Raw genomic sequence first — 17,787 nt, forward strand, 5'->3', positions numbered from 1 at the left:
ACAGCCTGGCTCTCCTGAAACCCTGGCTTCCTCCCATCTGGATTCTTCCCCCTCAAACCTGATCTGGAAACCTCCAACCCCCTACACAATGGATTTCACAGACCCCACACCACTACTGAGTTAGGCAGGGAGAGGGGGTGCCTTCCTTTCTCCCCACTTTTAAGTGACTCCGGGTCCAGTCTCCTACCTTTTTCTCTGCATAGCAAAATCCACTCTTCCCTCCTTCCTTCTTTTCTTTTTTTTTTTTTTTTTTGGTGAGGCAATTGGGGTTAAATGACTTGCCCAGGGTCACACAGCTAGTAAGTGTCAAGTGTCTGAGGCTGGATTTGAACTCAGGTACTCCTGAATCCAGGGCCGGTGCTCCATCCACTGTGCCATCTAGCTGCCCCCCCCTCTTTTCTTTAGGGGAAATTAAATATTGTTTCTGCCCTCTCTAAAGTGAAATCCTCCTTAATACTACTCCTTTCAAGTAGGGATTATTTCATTGATTGTGTTTGTATTCCTAGTACCTGGTACTATATATGTTCATACCTGGTCCATATGTGTTTAATAAATGTTGATTGATCAAAAGTCCCTTCTCATCCTTCCCTGCTCTTCTCCATGCAACAGAAATCTTTGGAACACTGTTGTTCAGTCAGTGATTTCAATAATCTCTGACTCTTCATGACCCCATTTGGGCTTTTTTTTGGCAAAGATACTGGAGTGGTTTGCCATTTCTATTCTCTAGCTCATTCTACAGTTGAGGAAACTGAGGCAGATGGGTTTAAGTGACTTGATCAGGCTTACACAGTAAGTGTCTGAGGCTGGATTTAAACTGAGATCTCTACCCACTGCACCCCTAGCTTCCCCCTTAGCACTCTACTGTTTCACCTGAAGTGTGACCATTGAAAGGTTTCTTTTAAGCAAGATCTTGATCTCTTGCCAACTTTGTAATTACCCTTGGGAGATGGGGTACATTCAATGATTATCAACTCTGCTCATGACCACCAGGCATTAATAGAAAATGAAGACGTATTGGTGAGGATAAAAGGAGGTTCTTTTTTCTTTTTTTATTTGTGGGGCAATGAGGATTAAGTGACTTACCCGGGGTCACACAGCTAGTGAGTGTCAAGTGTCTGAGGCTGGATTTGAACTCAGGTACTCCTGAATCCAGGGCAGGTGCTTTATCCACTGGGCAACCTAGCTGCCCCTGAGGATCTTGACTTCTATCCCCTCCCCCCAAAATGAGTAACTAGGTGGGAGGCATAGGGGCAAGCAGTGACCGACCAGGGTAGTCCAAAAACTAGGGTCCTTACTATCCTTCTTACTACTATTTCTTTCAAGTAGGTATTGTTTCATACATTAATAAGTTTAATGTTAATTCATCAAAAATCCCTTCTCGTCCTTCACAGCTTCTCCATGCAACAGAAATTTTTTGAACACTTTGTTCAGTTATTTCAATCATGTCTGACTCTTCACAACCCTATTTGGGGTTTTCTTGGCAATGGTACTGGAGGATTTTCTGACTGCAACATCACCACTGCAACTGTTTCCCCAAGTCTCATCACTTTGTCTAACTCAAGGGTCCTCCAGTGCCTCAAACTAGTTGTTTCCTGTTCAGCTCAAGTCTCCCAATATTATTCTCCTGCGGGGCATGGTTTGTGTCCAGAAAAAAATGTCAAATGTGGGTCTATGGTATCTGTCTAGCACAAGGGGGCACAGACTTAGCCCTACTCACCATTGAAGTGGCATCCTTGCATTCAAAGGTGACTTTCTCTTTCTCTGTAGGAATTCCTCCTTTGATTAGAAGGGTTCCTACTTCTTTAAGGAATTCTTCATCATCAGAGGTTAGAAAATATGAAATTCCCAGGAATAACTCCCTGTCAATTCCCTCAAGCATTCTCAGGCAGGACTAGAAAATCTTCCTAGGGGAAAAAAAAGTGGCTTTACCTATACACTCTTCACATCTTTCACTCTTCTGCCCAGTAGCCTTAAAAATATTCTTAAGATAGGGTATAATCCTAATATTAAAAAACATTTAAAACAAAACAAAACAAAAAACATTTATGCTTCTCAAGGGTAAAACCAAGATGATTCTCTTATTTGCTTCATTTTCCCCACATTAATACACCAAAATTAATGCAAATGATAAAATTGTAGTATTCAAGTAGTTATGCTCTATTGCATCATTGAACTATCAGCATAGCATATATAAACATACTATGTTTAAACAAAACAACAGCACAGCAATAGACATTAATTCAAATCAGAAAAATTGGACCACAACCCTTTTGTGTATCAACATACGGTAATCTTGCATAGAGTAACATCCAGACTTTTAAGAGATACACCATATCAATAAATTCAGCAACTGAATCACAGCATTTTGAAGCTAACCTCAGGTTAGGGTAAAGCCAGGTTGGCTTGAAAAAGCTCATTACATCTCTATGTCCTGCTGCCCAATAGGAAAATAATTTCAAGATACAGGAGGAAACAAAATTGTGTATGCCTCTAAGTGTTGCTATATCTTTTCTGTATGTCCTTGTTGCCTTTCTCTGCTGGGTTGAAGCAAAGTAAATCACCTCCTTTGTTTTCAGTGATTTGGGCGGCTAGATGGTACAGTGGATAGAGCAGCGGCCCTGGATTCAGGAGGACCTGAGTTGAAGTCTAGCCTCAGACACTTAACACTTACTAGCTGAGTGACCCTGGGCAAGTCACTTAACCCCAATTGCCTCAAACCACCACCACCCCCCCACCAAAAAAAATGTTTAGTGATTCACTAGTGCCTTATTTCATCAGAACATCAAACCATAACCAGAAGATGCTGGCTTTAGAGGCACAAGTGGTATAGCTGAAGTAAATGGTATGTATTGTTTAGGGACTTCTGGAGCACAGTTTCAAAACCAGTTACCAGAATGGCTAGACCAATTAACTGGGTAACCAATATTGCTCTTTTCCAATGGCCCTGCTGACAATGGCTATTTCCTTTTTGGTCAGCTTTGCTGCTCTGATGGGGGAGAAGTGGCACCTCAGAGTTAGTTGCTTTTATTTGCATTTCTCTAATTATTTGATATTTGGGGCCTTTTATTGCTGATATTTCATTTCCTGACTTTTCCTGATCTCCGGGGATGCACCATAGAGTTTGTGAAGGAGAGGTTTATGAACTAAGGTTGGAAAAGATTTGATGAGGGCATATGAGGTTGAAAGTCCTCCTCATTATTGAGATTATTCTTACTTGATGTTGTGGTTCTAAATCCAGAATCTGAGTGCTCCAATTTTTCTCTCAAGATGAAGAGACTTACATACAAGGAAGAAAGGGAATGGCTCCATTGCAGGGGAGAGCCCAGGACTTCAATCTCCAGAGCCCTAGTCCTTGAGCTATGGAATAGAATAGAATTTGGTTGTCCTAAATGAGGAAAGTGTTTATCCCACTGCTCTCTGCTCTGTGACAGACCACATCTGGGATACTGGGTTCCTTTCCTCTATACCTATAATGTTCTGCATCATGTCTTGCTCCTGCCTTCTCTGGCTTTTTTTTTTTTAACCCCTCCTGCTTTCTTGAAGACCCAACTGAAATCCTTCCCTTTATAGGAAGTCTTTCCTGCATCCCTTAATTCTAGTGTCTTTCCTCCACTAATTATTTCTAATTTATCACACTTGAGTGTATGGACATGTGCATATCTAGATATCTTTCTTATTTTTACATAGTTTGTTGTTTCTCCCATTAGACTGTGAGTTCCTCAAGGGCAGGGGATGTTTTTGCTTTTCTTATGTTATAGGGTTAGGATTAAAGTTTAAATTGGCCAGCTAAACTGAAGGACAGGGGTCTGGGGTAACTCTGCTTGAGAAGCTAAACTCCAGGCAAACACACTTTGAGAAGTAAGAGAGATGTGGCTGCTGCCTGAGTGTGCCAGGGGCATGGAGATGGCTCCAGAGATCTGAACAGCCACCCTTTGCCCAATAAAAGATTTTATTCTAATTAGATTTGTGTGGGAGAGGGTATAATTTTTTTTTTTTTGGTGAGACAACTGGGGTTAAGTGACTTGCCCAGGGTCACATAGCTAGTGAGTGTTAAGTGTCTGAGGATGGATTTGAACTCAGGTCCTCCTGATTCCAGGGCCAGTGCTTTATCCACTGTGCCACCTAGCTGCCCCCCACACACTACCTTTTGTTTTTGGTTTTGTTTTTTTTGGTGAGGCAATTGGGGTTAAGTTACTAGCCTAGGGTCACACAGCTAGTAAGTTGGCAAGTGTCTGAAGCCCATTGTGAACTCAGGTCCTCCTGAATCCAGGGCTGGTGCTCTATCCACTGTGCCACCTAGCTACCCTAGGCTATCAATTCAAAGAATGTATACTCTTTTTAAAGGGGTGCTGAGAATGAGCCCAGGATAGAGAAATTATCTCAATTCAGAACACCCCCAGCCTTGGCTTTTCTAGGAAAAAAGGATCTTCACTCAAGCTTGAGTGGAACACAATGGGATTCCCCACTCTAAATTAAATTCCTTGCAAGGTTGGGTGATGTCTGACCAATATTGAGGACAGTGAATGAAATCTCATTATCGGTGATTAAGATTTATGAAAAACTGAACTAAGTCAGGATTTTGGAAGAAGAAGAGAACTCTGATTCTGCTTCCAAATTATTGGTTATTAATAATCATTTCTTGGGGGGCAGCTAGGTGGTGCAGTGGATAAAGCATCGGCCCTGGATTCAGGAGGACCTGAGTTCAAATCTGTCCTTAGACATTTGACACTTACTAGGTGTGTGACCCTGAGCAAGTCACTTAACCCCCTTTGCCCGGCAAAAAAATAATAATAATAATCATTTCTCACAAGATGCATCCAGAGGAAAACAGCTGGGGTGTTGAGGGACCCAGAAACTATGCTGTGGCAAAATTATCTTTACGTATTTGAAAAGTTATGGGAATTTGTAATAGGCTTTCTCTCCATAGCCCCAAAGGGCAGAACTGTAATAATTATTATAAGGATAACTGACCTTTACATTGCACTTTAAGGTTTAAAAAAAATCTCAATTTGTCACATCACCTCCTTTGATCCTCACAACAACCCTGTATGGTAGGTACTAAAGACATTTCTCACTTTACAAATGGGGAAACAAAGGCCCAGAGAAGTGCAATTGCTGGCTGTGGTCTGATCACACAGTTATCAGAGTCAGGATTTGAGATCAGGTTTCTTGTGATTCCATATCCTTCCATTCCAGCAACAAATTGGTAAAAAGTAAACTTCAGCCTGATGGAAGAAAGAATTTTGCTTTCTGAGCTGCCCCAAAGTGGAATGGATTGTTATGGTAGGTGGTGCGGTCCCCATCCATGGGTGATTTTCAGGCTAATTAACCATTAGAAATGTTGTAGCACGCAGTGGATAGAGCACTGGCCCTGGAGTCAGGAGTACCTGAGTTCAAATCCGACCTCAGACACTTAACACTTACTAGCTGTGTGACCCTGGGCAAGTCACTTAACCCCAATCGCCTCACAAAAAAAAAAAAAAAAGAAATGTTGTAGCAGAAATTTCTGATCATGTATGGGTTAGACTGGATGCCCTCTTGAGGTCCTTTCCAACTTGGAGATTCTGTTGGCCTGGTTCCAATACTTGGTGAAGAGAAAGAACCTCGATGTGATAAGAAGAACATAGAGTTGAATGCTGAGAAATGAGAACACAGCTTGGCCCCAAAGAAGATACGTAGGAACCTCTCTAATTCCTTTTCAGAGGCTGCTGGACCATGCATAAGAAACATTGCTTTTGGGGCAGCTAGATGGCGCAGTGGATAGAGCACCGGCCCTGGAGTCAGGAGTACCTGAGTTCAAATCCGGCCTCAGACACTTAACACTTACTAGCTGTGTGACTCTGGGCAAGTCACTTAACCCCAATTGCCTCACTAAAAAAAAAAAAAAAAAGAAACATTGCTTTTGTCAGATTTTTTCCAATAAGGTGGTTATTACTAAAAAATTTCCCCCCTTTTCTTGTATCCTTTGTCATAAGGCATGGGTTTCTCAGAGAAGAAAGAAGAATGGATACACTGGGAAATATAGGTAATGTAAAAACAAAATGTATCAAAAGATTTTTAAAAGAGTATAGAGATAGTAATTAGATCTGTCATTTCACTGAAATAGCATTAGGAGGCTCCTCTACCAATGGGGATAGGCCAATACCTTCTCTTAGAGTTTTAGGGAATTTGACCTGTCCAAAGGGCCATACTATGTATCAGAGTTGGAACTTGAACTCAAGTTGGAAGACTTGACTCTGTGTGAAAAAGTTAGCTCCCAGCTTTAATCTTTGTACATGGGCATCGGCCTGAAGAGTAGGGTGGTCCAGAAATATCCTGCATTCTTTTTTTGTGTGTGTGGGGGCGGGGCAGTGAGGGTTAAGTGACTTGCCCAGGGTCACACAGCTAATGTCAAGTGTCTGAGGCTGGATTTGAACTCAGGTCCTCCTGAATCCAAGGCCAGTGTTTTATCCACTGCACCACCTAGCTGCCCCTAATACCCTGCATTCTAATCTCATCTTCCTATGGTATATAATGGGGGGAGGAGCTGAGGCAGCAGCTCCTCTTTGGAACAAAACAAAACTTGGTACTAATCAGGATTGTCTTGCCCTTGTATGAACCTTTTTACCCCTGTTTATTATAAAAAGCAGTTTACAGTTTGAATCTGAGCAGGCTATACCCAACTGCAAATTGCATAGGTGTACTAAATAATATCCATTTACAATGTTTTCCTGAGTTTACCTTATTGCCTGGGGTGAAGTCCAAATTAAGATTTCTTTTAACATCTGAGACCAAGTATTTACCATGATTTCCTTTTTAAAAAATTATATATATACAATTACATATATTATATATTATGATATATGTTTTATATTATACATCATAGTAATGTTATGACATGATATTTTAATTGTGTATTTATATTATATATGTCATATAATATATGTATATATGTGTGTGTATATGCACACACAGATGTATAAAGTGATACTTTTTCACCCAAAAGCTCATTGTCTTTTTTGGAGGGCGGGGCAAGGAGAGTTAAGTGACTTGCCCAAGTTCACACAGCTAGTGTCAAGTGTCTGAGGCTGAATTTGAACTCAGGTCCTCCTGAATCCAGGGCCAGTGCTTTATCTACTGCACCACCTAGCTGCCCACAAAAGGGACTCAAGAATACTAATTTCTTCATTTTTGATGCAAACCTGTGATTTAATTGGTCTAGGAAACTCTTTTCTTTTCTTTCTGCAGAGAAATGAGGGTTAAGTGACTTGCCCAAAGTCACACAGCTAGTACTTGTCAAGTGTCTGAGGCTGGATTTGAACTCAGGTCCTCCTGAATCCAGGGCCAGTGCTTGATTGTATCATCACATCAAAGACAATTTATATTTATACCCTCTGTGTATACTCCGGTCTGCTCAAGTAGAGATACAGTTCTCAAGAGTTATAAGTATTATCTTTCCATCTGGGATGGAACCAGTTTAGCCTTATTGAATAACTTTTTCCCCTGTTTACCTTTTTAAACTTCTCTTGATTCTTGTATGTTATGATCAAATTTTCTATTCAGTTCTGGTTTTTCCATCAGGAAACCTTGAAAGTCCCCTATTTCATTGAATGTCCATCTTTTCCCCTGAAAGAATTCTCAGTTTTGTTGGGTAGTTGATTCTTGGTTGCAATCTAAGCTCCTTTGGCCTTCCTGAATATCATATTCCAAGCCTTGTGATCCTTTAATGTTGAAGCTTCCAGGTCCTGTGCAATCCTGACTGTGGCCACCTAGCTGCCCCCTAAAATTTTTTTAAAAGGCCAAGGTCTCCCTCAGCATCTGGGGCCATCTCCAGTTGTCCTGACCTGTATTTTACCACTAGACCCAGATGGCTCTGGAGGAGAGAGTGAGGCTGGTGACTTTGCACAGTTTTGCCTCACTTAAATCTAATTCACTTGTGTTATAGGCCTAGTATACTCCCAGAAGTTCTCTGGGATAAATCAAAGAAACTTCTCCTTGAGAAACTAAACCAAAGGACAGACACACCTAAAGAGATAAGTGGCACTGGATCAGGACTGAGCTAGCTCCAGGACTACCACCCTTCATTCTAGTCTCCCCCACCCCTGGGGAGATAAGATTAGGTGTGGCTGCTGCCTTTGTGGCATGAGGAGGGCAAAGATGACTTGAGAGAGGGGCAGCTAGATGTCGCAGTGGATAAAGCATCAGCCCTGGGTTCAGGAGTACCTAAGTTCAAATCCAGGCTCAGATCCTTCACACTTACTAGCTGTGTGACTGGGCAAGTCACTTAACCCCAATTGCCTCACACACACACACACAAAAAGATGACTTGAGAGATATGGAGCTGTCCCTCACCCAACTTCCCCCAGCCACCACCAGTAGGGTGTGATGTTTAAAATCTTAATTGTGGTCACCAAAAATTAAAAGGCTTCAGTACCAGTCTTTGGGCATTAAACATTTATTAGAGCATACAGATATTTACAAAGAGTTCAGAAGGTTATGAAAAAGAAGTCCTACCTAGCCTAGAGTTCCAGCCTGGTTGGGTTCTTCCTGAAGTCCTCCTCCAGGAGCCTGCTTTAAACAGGAACACACTTTTCTCAGCTGTTTTAATCAGCAATCCTCCTCAAGCTGTTTGTGGAAGCTTTTTTATACATCTGGAACAGAGGCGGTCCTTACACCCTGCTTCAAGGTGATTGGTTGGCGTCATCCAAATCCATTGTCTTTGAAGGTGTTCTCAAGTTGAGTTCATAGTCTAGTTTCTGAGAATTATACCTTCTTAAGGGATAGCCAGGTGTGATTACAATCCAATTAACTTGATACAATCCAATTAACTTGAAGTAGGCTTAATCAGCAGTCAATCACTCTCACTTGATTCAATCAGTCTTGATTAATCTCCAGGTGGGTCTTTGAGTATCTGCTAAATCCCATTATTTCATCACAAGGGGATGGCCCTCCTCCAATAAGGGAACTTTCCACAGTCAGATGATCACCCCCATCAGTCCTCTATAAAAGTATCTGCCTGAATCTTGCTGGAAGAGATAGGTATCTCAGAGCCAGGCCTCTGCCGTGCTTTCTCCCCAAGAGAAGTCCAAGGATTTCTCTCTTGGTTTCCTTTTCCTAGCCCCTAAATAAACTATTATTTTATTCTAAATGGACTTGTGTGCAAGAGGGTGTAATTCTTTAAAGAGGGATTCCTTAGAACCCCTGTCCCAAACCCCTCTATTTCCCCATAACTCTTGCAACTCAAGACATCACCCTCATGATGTCCTTGGTCCTTCTAGAATGAGGGATTAACAGCAACAACTATCACCAGCTATCCAAACAAACAAGTGTACCCACTCCGTCTAGGCAACCAACAAAATAAGAACTCAAACTGATTGGCAATTTGCAAGGTATAGATGTGCACCCAGAAAATGTAACAAATTGCTCTTCAGAACACTCCTAGAAATTGATTTCTTTGTTTACTCATGGGTGAGGGGAGTAGTCTAGGATGAATGCAATAACGACTTGGTAGCTCAATTCTGGAATGGTAAGCGGAACTATATGTATTTTTTTCTCTTTTATTTTAGTATCTTTTAAAATTTTATTTTATTTGTGATATATAATTAGATTTTATACATATCAGATATAATATACACATATATAACATATGATGTATATTTTTATGTTATTACATCTAGATATACCTAGAAATATTCTAGTACATATAACTTAGTACTTTAAATCCTAACGGAACTATATTTTAAGATAACTTTTCCTTGTTCAAGATTCCTGTAAAGGTTAACTAAAAATGTGCTGAGACAGTCATGTTGGAAGGCATGGGGAACTAGGCCAGTTTGGACATCTCTGTCTCTAAGCTAGAATTAAATAAAATTTTGGGCAGGTTATGGGGGGGTATTTTTATAGAGGGAGAGGTAGAAGGGTCCTAATTCATCTTTTATGCTATTCTCTCTCTCTCTCTCTCTCTCTCTCTCTCTCTCTCTCTCTCACACACACACACACACACACACACACACACACACACACACACACACACAGATGAAAATAATTATTAGTACCACCATATAATGCAGGTTTGATAAAGTGGACTCCCTGCAAAAAAAAAAAAAGAAAGAAAGAAAGAAAAAGCCTTTACTAAGACACTCCCCCCCCCCCCAGGATAATGAGAGTTAAGTGACTTGCCCAGAGTCACACAGCTAGTAAGTATCAGTTGTCTGAGGACAGATTTGAACTCAGCTACTCCTGAATCCAGGGCTGGTGCTTTATCCACTGAACACCTAGCTGCCCTGCCAAGACACTTTTTTTTTTGTGGGGCAATGAGGTTTAAATGACTTGCCCAGGGTCATACAGCTAGTAAGTGTCAAGTGTCTGAGGCCGGATTTGAACTCAGGGACTCCTGAATCCAGGGCCAGTGCTTTATCCACTTCCACCTAGCTGCCCCCCGAAGACACTTTTTTTTTTGCTTTTTTTTTTTTTTTGGCAGGGCAATGGGGGTTAAGTGACTTGCCCAGGGTCACACAGCTAGTAAGTGTCAAGTGTCTGAGGCCAGATTTGAACTCAGGTACTCCTGAATCCAGGGCCGGTGCTTTATCCACTGCACCACCTAGCTGCCCCTCCCCCAAGACACTTTCAATGGGATTTTCTTGTGAGTTGAGTTCAGAAAAAAATAGTACTTTTTTTTCCCTTCTTTTTAGGATTGGGACATTTCCTTTAACTGAAGCATGTACATATCTATGTGACACAAATAACATCAATAATGTATAGGTAACATTTACGGAAATAATGAATTTTATAATATAATTAGAAAAAACATTTTTTTTTTTGGTTTTATGGGGCAATGGGGGTTAAGTGACTTGCCCAGGGTCAAGTAAGTAAGACACAGCTAGTAAGTGTCAAGTGTCTGAGGCTGGATTTGAACTCAGGTCCTCCTGAATCCAGGGCCAGTGCTCTATCCACTGCGCCACCTAGCTGCCCCCTAGAAAATACATTTTCATTCATTCACAGAACTATAGTCCTTAATATTTTCAGTTTTACTACAAATGAGGTTTTTAGTATACTTTCCCAGTGATCTCAATGGCCAGTTGAGCTGCTCTTACACTCTTGCACACAGTCCAATTAAAATTAAAATAGTCTTTTATTTGTTCCTAGAGAAAGTGACAGAAGGGCAAGTCAAAGAATTTACCCCTGGGAAGGAGGTGAATTAGAAATATCCTCCTTCTCCCAGAACAGAAGGAAGGCAACCACTTTTATAGAGGATAGATGGGGTGACCACCTGAAAATGGAATGTTCTGGTCATCTTTGGTTTTGCTTCTCACAGGAGAAACTTCTGACTTATCCTAAGCCCATGTCAGTACTTAGAAGAAACACTGTAAAGCCTTTGCACAGTAAGATTTGTTACTATCAGGAACACTGGTAGCTATTTGACATTGGGTACCAAATCTTTCCTCCAAGCTTCGGGGAGCTTGTGTTTTGTCTCCTGACTTGGTCATCAATATCTGGCCTGTGAATGCCTTGTTGTTAAAGTCTCCTGGTTTTTGCCACTTTGACTTCATCTTCACAGACTGATCTCTGTTGAACTTTTTGTCCTCTTTTTGACTGTTGTAGGCTTCACTTGGTGTCTGAGGGAAGACATGTTGACAATAATAAAGACAATTTACTGAGAACTGACTGATCCCCACCTACTTCCCATTCCCTGAGAATTCTCAATTAATTGCCTGGGACTAAGCAATCTTTGTCAATTCCAGACTCTTGATTGACTTACAGATCTCCCTCCAAATAATCTATAGCCTCCCAATGATTCCCCACCTTACTCCACGGACTTTAGGTTATTATGTAAAAGGATTCACTTACATTAAGTAGTTTCTATACTTAACTCAAAGGCAGCCTTATAGTTCTTTTTGTTAAAGGTTAATTAATTAATTAATTAAGTTAGTTTTGGTAGGGCAATGAGGGTTAAGTGACTTGCCCAGGGTCACACAGCTAGTTAAGTGTCAAGTGTCTGAGGCTGGATTTGAACTCAGGTCCTCCTGAATCCAAGGCCACTGCGCCACCTAGCTGCCCCTAAAGGTTCATGTATATTGAGTAGTTAAATTGTTTCTATACTCAAGAACATTCCTATAGTTTCCTTTGTTCTGTTACCCCATATAAATCCTGTCCTCAGTATCTTTGAGTATTCCCAGAATTCTTGCTTTGCAATACTCCTAGCTATAACTCCTCTTCTCTGCAATTAAAGACCTTATTTCTCCTATATTGATGGTGTCATTAATTTTCAGATAAACAACAATGAAGAGATGACAGCTGACTACTTGGGCAATGCCAAGGATGTGTGTAAGAGGTCACAGACAAATAGAAACAGTCATAGAGAGACAGAAACAGACAGAAAAGCCCTGATTCTTTTTCTACCATTTTCTCTACTTTGCCAAGAACCAGAGTCACGCTGATTGGTCTATACTTCTCTCTTGCCCCTGCTTTTTGAAAATAAGGATATTTGCTTTTATTCCCCCCCTCTACAGAAGACCTTTCAAAAATCACTGACAGTGGCCAGGTCTCAGTGCCTAGAGATGTAGTTTGTGTGGGTCTGGTGACTTGAAGGCGCCCACTTTTAAGTGCTTAGAGTTATGGGGCAGATAGGTGCTGTAGTGGATAGGGTACTAACCTGGAGTCAGGAGGAAGTTAGTTCTAATTAGGCCTCAGACATTTGATACTACTAGCTGTCACTTAACCCAATTGCCCCAAACATCTGGGACCATCCCCAATTGTCCTGATTATCTTACCACTGGCCCCAGATGGATCTGGAGGAATGAGGCTGGTGACTTTGCACAGCCCTGCTTCACTTAAATCCAATTTACTGCAAGTCATGACATCACCTCTGGATGATTTTGATTACATTACATTAAAAAATTTTTGTACAAACAGAAGCAATGCATCCAAAATTAGAAGGGAGGCAGAAAGCTGGGAAACAATTTTTATGGCCAGTACTTCTGATAAAGGTCTCATTTCTAAAATATATAGGGAACTAAATCAAATTTATAAGAATCCAAGTCATAAAAAAAAAAAAAGAATCCAAGTCATTCCCCAATTGAGAAATGGTCAAAGGATATGAACAGGCAGTTTTGTGATGAAGAAACGAAAGCTATCCCCATATGAAAAAATGCTCTAAATCTCTAATGATTAGAGAGATGCAAATTAAAACAACTAGGAGGTACCACCTGACACCTATCAGATTGGCTAAAATTACAAAAAAGGAAAATAATAAATGTTGGAGAAGCTGTGGAAAAATTGGAACACTAATGCATTGTTGGTGGAGCTGTGAACTGATTCAACCATTCTGGAGAGCAATTTGGAATTATGCCCAAAGGGCGATAAAACTGTGCATACCCTTTGACCCAGCAATACCACTTTTGGGTCTTTTTCCCAAAGAAATCATGGAGAGGGGAAAGGGACCCACAAGTACAAAAATATTTATAGCTGCTCTTTATGTGGTGGCAAGGAATTGGAAGTGGAGGGGATGCCAATCAATTGGGGGATGGCTGGACAAGTTGTGGTATATGAATACAATGGAATACTATTGTGCTATAAGAAACCAGGAGCAGGAGGAGTTCAGAGAAACCTAGAGGGTCTTGTGTGGGCTGATGATGAGTGAGATGAGCAGAACCAGAAGAACATTGTGCACAGTATCAACACTGAGTGTTGATCTACTGTGATGGACTATATTCTTCTCACCAATGCAATGGTACAGAAGAGTTCCAGGGAACTCATGATAGAAGAGGATCTCCAAATCCAGGGAAAAAAAAAAAGAACTGTGGAGTATAGATGCTGAATGAACCATACTATTTCTTTTGTTTTGGTGATGTTTTTCTATTTTGAGGTTTTTCAGCATTGCTCTGATTTTTCTCTTATAACATGACTAATGCAGAAATATGTTTAGTGTTATATATATCTGAAATTGGAAAGCTTGTATAAACAAAAGTTGAGAACTATGTAACGGAAAAAAATTAAATACTTTATTAATTAAAAAAAAAGAAAAGGAAGGACAAACAACTACAACAAAAGCAGAGAGATGTCTGTGAGAAATGGGTAATTGTCTCCTCTCAATGTGGATATAACAGTCAGTCATACTCCCCTGACCTGTTTGTAGGACAAAGGTCTCAGATCCCCTCCTCCCCCTCAGGTTAGCAAGGTCACATGGTTCAAGAAGCCCTGGTCTCAATTAGGTCCTCTCCAGAGTTGTGTCCATATAAGGAAGTATAAGGTCCACTCCTGAGTTATGCCCATACAAGTAAGAGGGGTGGGAATACTGCATTCCGATTAGCTAGTTTTTGCGCGTAGCTTGTAACCCCACCAGTGATGAAAAAGGGGAAGGTCCATTTGAGTTAGGGACTACGGTATAAAACAGGGTCTGCGAGCCCCCTTTTTGGGCACCCACTAGCTGCACACTAGGGTGCCTCCTTCTCATGAGAAGAAAATAAAGCCTTTGTCACCTCGCTGCTGAGTTCCTGAGAATTATTGAGAAGAGGATGGATTTTTCCCTCACAATATCCTACTTGGTTCTGGTGCATCACTGAGATGACCAGGTCCTCTTCACCAGCACAGAGTCCCTGAAGTCTTTAAAAGTGCAATAAAACTTTTGGAGGAGCAGCTAGGTGGATAAAGCACCGGCCCTGGATTCAGGAGGACCTAAATTCAAATCCGGACCCAGACACTTGACACATACTAGCTGTGTGACCCTGGGCAAGTCACTTAACCCTCACTGCCTCACCAAAAAAAAAAAAGCACTCTCTTCTTTGGGGCTCCAACTCCCAATCAACCCCTTTTGTCAAGATCTTTAAAGCTTATTGCTGCTAAGCACTGAGGCCCCAGAGAGGTGGGTGGGGCTCTAGGAAGGGAACAATAGACGTCTGGTCCTTAGAGGCTTGGGAATCCAAAGTGAAATTTGTCCCTTGAGTGCCTCCCTTTACCTGGGGGTGTGGTCAAGGTTTGGGGCAAGATCTTCCCGCCTCCCCAGCTCACCAAAGTTCAGTCAAATCTTGAGTCAGGCTTGGTATTTAAATTAGTGCAGACTTTATAAAAGAAGGAAACTCCAGATCTGGGCCTCCAGCTTTCTTTAGAGTCTCTGAGAAGCTCCTGCAGCCAGGTAAGGTGGAGTAGAGCCTTGTGGCTAAGGGTATTGGAGAAGCTGGGGGGCAGGTGAAACAGCGAGACAGGCTCTCCTCTTTCTCTGCATGTTTCTCTTCTTGGGCCACCTCATTTCGAACCACTCTTAGCAGCTCTTTTTTTTTTTTTTGGAGGCAATTGGGGTTAAGTGACTTGCCCAGGGTCACACAGCTAGAAAGTGTTAAGTGTCTGAGGTTGGATTTGAACTTAGGTCCTCCGGACTCCAGGGCCAGTGCTCTATCCACTGCGCCACCTAGCTGTTCCCAATATTTCTAGCAGCTCTTTTTTTTTTTCTTTCGAACTATTCTTAAGATTCCTTCTTTCTTTATGTCTGACTTCCTTCCCTGGCCCCTGCCACTCTGGGGACCTTTCCTTCTTCTCTTGCTATTTGGATTTCTGACTCTTCCCCCAAACCCTAGGCTTCTTGTCTCTTCTCTCCCGATTCACCTCAGGCTCTAGCTTTCGTCCCCTTTCATTTTAAATTGGCTCTTCAAATAATTCAGTTCCATAGACTTTTGAAGGCTGCCTTGATTTCTCTGCTTAAAAAGATGAATTTGGCCGCTCGCCGCTTACACAAAGTCCTTTGCCTGGAACTCAAGGCTCTCCAGCAATCTGGCTCTGGTCAACATTTTTCAGCCATATCTTACTGCTCTCTTCCTCCTGACTTCTTTAACCCGGGGCACTGTTCCCTAATCTCTCCCATATTTTCTTTTCAGGTTTCCCTTTCAGGCTTTGTTGCCATTCAGTTGTGTTGGACTTTTTGTCACTCCATTTAGTGTTTTCTTGGTAAAGGTACTACTGGAGAGGGTTTGCCATTTCCTTCTCCAGGAGTCATTTTATAGGTGAGGAACTGATGCAAACAGGGTTAAATTACTGGTGCAGGGTCACACTGTCTGAGGTCATATTTGAACTCTGGAAGATGAAGTCTTCTTGACTTAAAGCCTGGCACTCTGTCCACTGTACCATCTACTTGGTCTCTCTTTCTTGCCAACCCTTCCCCCACCCTATCACTCCTGCCCCCTCCCCCCATGTCTGCCCCGGTCCCCACTACCCCCCCCCCTGCCCTGCCCCAGGCCCAGCAGCTAAAATCCTTATATTCCAGGTTTGCCTCAGGTACCAGCTCCCCAAGGAGCAAGACTTCATTCTCCCATATCTAATCTTTTTCTTTTTTTTGCTTTGACTTGACTTTGCTTGGGCCTCCTTACTGTAATTTAACTCCCTTGTAATAAAAAATATTTGTTTTTATCTGGCTCATTAACAATGATAATCCCTAGCTTTTTTTTAATTAATAAAGTATTTTATTTTTTTTCCATTACATGTAAAGATAGTTCTCAACTTTTGTTTATACAAGCTTTACAATTTCAGATTTTTCTCCCTCCCTCCCCTCCCTCCCTCCTCCCCTAGACAGCAGGTAATCTGATATAGGTTTTATATATATATACACATAATAACATTAATCCTATTTCTGCGTTAGTCATGTTATAAGAGAAAAAATCTGAGCAATGATGAAAAACCTCAAAATAGAAAAAACAACAGCATCAAAAACAAAAGAAATAGTATGGTTCATTCAGCATCTATACTCCGCAGTTCTTTTTTTTTTTCCTTGGATAATCCCTAGCTTTAATATTTCACTCTTAAAGGTCTCATTGAATACTCACATCAGCCCTGTGAGAGAGGTATTTATGCCCATTTTACAGATGAGCACACTCACAGATGAGGGCTTCAGTGACTTGCCAGTAAGTTTGTGAGGCCATATTTGCAGTCACTATTCCAAACTGCAATATTTAGCTACTTCTACTAGACCAAGCTGCCTGGGGGCTGAGTGTTTCAGCTTTATATCCCCAGGTAGAAGCACAGGGTCCTCCACACAGCCTGCATTTAACTAATGATTTTGGAATTAAATTTACTTCTAAATGTCATCATCCCATCAGCAACCCCTCCCTTTGTTGTAGGGAGGGGGCATTGTTCTTTCCATTTTTACAGTTTACAGCTAATAAATAAATGTCAGGGTCTTCCTGATTCTAGGCCCAGAGCACTCTCCAGTGTTCCACTTCGCTGCTTCATAGACCGTCCAAGCTGAGGACATAGAATATTCTCAGAATGTAAGAACAGGAAGGAACCTTGGAGCACAGACTATGGAATTCCAGAGTTAAAGAGATATTAGAGAGCATGTAGTCCAATGCTTCTCCTCCTCCATTTTGCAGATGAGGAAACTGAGGCCCAGAGAGGTTAAAGGACTAGAAGTCAGAGGTGATGGACAATGGCTTCAAGCTCAGGCCTAGGATTTCAGATCCAATGGTCCTGCAAATAAACCTCTGCTTGGAGAAACTCAGAAGAACAAGAGCCCAATTAAGCCTCCAGTCTCCCCCTGCAGCCAGTGACTCAACCTACAGGAATCTGGTATTCACTAGATTTGGAGCCCTGGCCTGGCTAGGCTTTGAGTCTCACCTAGCTGCTTGTTTGTTTTGGGTTTTTTGGCAGGTCAATGATAGTTAAATGACTTGGTTCCTGTGTTGTAAGATTCTAGAATTCCGATTCTCTCTTTTGCATATTACACAATTCTAAGTTTCTCACATGGGATTCTATATGACCTGTATTTAGGGCCTAGGCCCTAGGGAAGGAGGGAGAGGGGGAGGGGAGGAAGTTGTCTTGGAGGAA

Source organism: Dromiciops gliroides, chromosome 3, assembly GCF_019393635.1.
Source record: "Dromiciops gliroides isolate mDroGli1 chromosome 3, mDroGli1.pri, whole genome shotgun sequence".
NCBI lineage: Eukaryota > Metazoa > Chordata > Mammalia > Microbiotheria > Microbiotheriidae > Dromiciops > Dromiciops gliroides.